The sequence below is a fragment of the Limulus polyphemus genome, unplaced genomic scaffold, assembly GCF_000517525.1.
Source record: "Limulus polyphemus unplaced genomic scaffold, Limulus_polyphemus-2.1.2 Scaffold4127, whole genome shotgun sequence".
NCBI classification, from domain to species: domain Eukaryota; kingdom Metazoa; phylum Arthropoda; class Merostomata; order Xiphosura; family Limulidae; genus Limulus; species Limulus polyphemus.
Window position 1 is genome coordinate 98,201 of NW_013669737.1, and position 3,154 is coordinate 101,354.

The following is a 3,154-nucleotide window of genomic DNA, read 5'->3' on the forward strand; positions in this document are numbered from 1 at the left end:
CAAACAAACAAATTTCTGCTGACATTTACTTTTAGTGTGTTTCGTAGTTCGTCCTTGAACTGTTCTCAAGGTCATCCTTTAGAAGTTCTGAGAAAGGGTACAATGTAGTATATGGGAGGAAATAGTTAAATAAAGATTTTGAGTCAGAGTATAATAATAATAATAGTTTTAAAACAACCGTATCCTCATTGTGACCTCTAAATTAACCAATTTTAACTTACAATATGAAATTAATGGGCGATATTAAAATATTTAATTTGAAAATTCTTATCTTAAATCCTCACGTGCGATCAACTATAAATATTTCTTATCAGACTTGTTCCTAATTTTATTTAGTCAGAGACATGAGGCTGCTGATGGGGCTCCATAAGCAAGGATCTGGTGGGGTCCTTCTGGTTAGTCTGCCAGCAGTAATCTCAATACTTCTTAATTTATTTCGTTCCATTAATGAAAATTCGGTGCATTCTAGCTAAAAAGGACTAGATTTCTAAATATTGCATTCAACATCTACTAATTTATTGCAAACGGTACGGTTAGTTTTTCAATGAGTTGTCTGATTCTTTGAGATTATTACACCATGTACTTTGGGATGAAACTGATTCAGTAGCAATAACTTATAAACTGGAAGAATAACTATTATTATTATTTTCACCACGTGGCTTTAAGTTGAGCAGTAGGTGACAATCCCAGGGATTGCACTGAAAGGCGATGACCCCACATGTGGAGGCTGTCTGCCTCGCAGGGGGTAGAAGAGAGTTCGTTTACTGAGGTTACCAGTGGCCTTCTGGCTGTATATTGTCCTATTGATTCCCATCTTTTGCCTTTCCTAGATGGCGTATCGACCTTAAAGCTCTTGGAAACACGATGTTGTTGCAAACGCTACATTGTTGGTGTCTTTGATTAGCAATATTTTATGTTATTCGCAGACATAGAATTATTAATTATAATATGTAAGATTTAAAACAATGTATATATATATTCGTATATTAAAAACGGAGCATATTAAGTTTATTAAAATGCTTTATAATAAAGTTTTAAAATATTTCAGGTCACTTACAAACAAAACACTTCGATATTAACTGTCGTCATTGCCTTAATTTTATAGATCTCCACATTCAAGAAAATTAGCCGTTTTTTTTTTTCGAAAACAGGATGCTCTGATATCACGTTACTTCACATCATGGCACGTGTTTGCCCTACACGGTTCAGCGAATTATGACTAAGAAGTCGAGAACGCGTTCGGCAAAGGATGGTCGTTACCTTCGAATTGTGCAATGGACGAACAGGATGAAACCTTATAAAAAATATACACGTGCTTCGTTCCACGGTTCACATTGAGAGATCAGCTAATTGTCAAAAGTGAAAGTGTAAAATGCTAATGTTATTTGTTTACGCTTGTTGGCAGAACCAGAGTTTAAGATGTAATTAGAATAAGCGAAGTTATAGTTTAGCACATGTATAACGTATTGGTTATCTATTTCCGAGTTTTGATTATTCTGACTATTAAATATTAGAAAGTGTAGAAAGAACTACGTTTTTTTTAAATCACACATGTTTTTATCGGTTGCGCGAAGTAAAGTTTTTTGTATATTTTATTTAAAACGTTTCACAAGATTTAGCAGGATCATTAGGTGAGATACAAAATACGCGATACTACCAGGTAAACCTCGTGAAACATTGTGAATAAAATAAGTTTTTGATACATGCTACAAAATAATGACTTTGTGAAGGTAAATAATAACAATAATTCGAAGTTAAAAAAAATATTAATATTTCAGGACCATAAATCAAATATCACTAAGTTTGTAAAAGATTAACAGCAAGTTCATTATCGAGTTCTTGTTTAAAATTGGACAAGGCCTAGCTTAGTAATTAGCATAAGCAGACTGTGAATCCTTGGGTTCGTGTCCTGTTGCCACAAGACCCCCACAATTTGCACTTTGGTGTTGAGGGTGTGTTATAAGAGTAACGATCAAATATTCAGTTAGACAAATAGTAGCCCCGGGGTGCTGTTGTCTAGCTACCCTCACTCTAGTGTCTAAGTCTAGCAAATAACTTCGTGTTTCTGTGTGTGTGTGTGTAGCTTTGTGAGATAATTCTGAAGCAAGCAAACAAAATTTTTGTTTACACATGAAAAGTATTACCCAAGATTAAAATAGAAAACAAATACTTTGGTCATTAAATGTTTTCTTTAAAAGTTCTCATACCGGGTAAAAATGTACCATAAAGCTAAATTAATGTATTTAAAGAGTCTTAGTTAAGTAACAGTTTATAAAACTCGGTTTTGGGACTAAATTCAATAGTGATAAGAACGCCGTCTATTAAGAACTATAAAGTGTATTATTACACGTAAGGGGTATCGAAAAAAACTCGAGGACTGTTTGTTTGCTTCAGAATTTTGGACAAAGTTACATAAGGGCTATTTACGCATAGCCGTCCCTAAGTTTGAACTGATATGCCAGATGGAAAACAGCTCGTCAAAAGCGCCTGTCGCCAACTCTTGAGTTTTATTGGCTGATTGAATATCATTTGACCATCACACTTATACACACCCACGGCTCCAAAGTGTGGAGCGCGTGTGGGCAAAAATAATTATATAATGAATACACTTTGTTTAAAGTACGCCAGTTTACGCGTAAGTTAGTTACCCCCCCCCCCCAGCGGTGCAGCGGTATGTCTGCTGACTTACAATGCTAAAAACCGGGTTTCGATACCCGTGTGGGCATAGCACAGATAGCCCATTGTGCAGCTTTTTGCTTAACTATGAACAAATCTAAGTTAGTTACGTGTCGAAAATCAACGATCTACATCTTCAGGAGAATTGAAACAACGAATTCATCACGACTCCTATAGGAAACATGGTTTCATCACAGTTATTTTCAACAATGATTCAACGACATTACTCTTATTTAAAATTCCTGATTCTGACTTATAAGTTACCTATATGATGAAATCATGTACTATAAGTGGGCCCGGCATGGCCAGGGGGTTAGGGCACGCGACTCGCAATCTGCGGGTCGCGGGTTCGAATCCCCGTCACACCAAATATGCTCGGCCTTTCAGCCGTGGGGGCGTTATAATGTGACGGTCAATCCCACTATTCGTTGGTAAAAGAGTAGCCCAAGAGTTGGCGGTGGGTGGTGATGACTAGCTG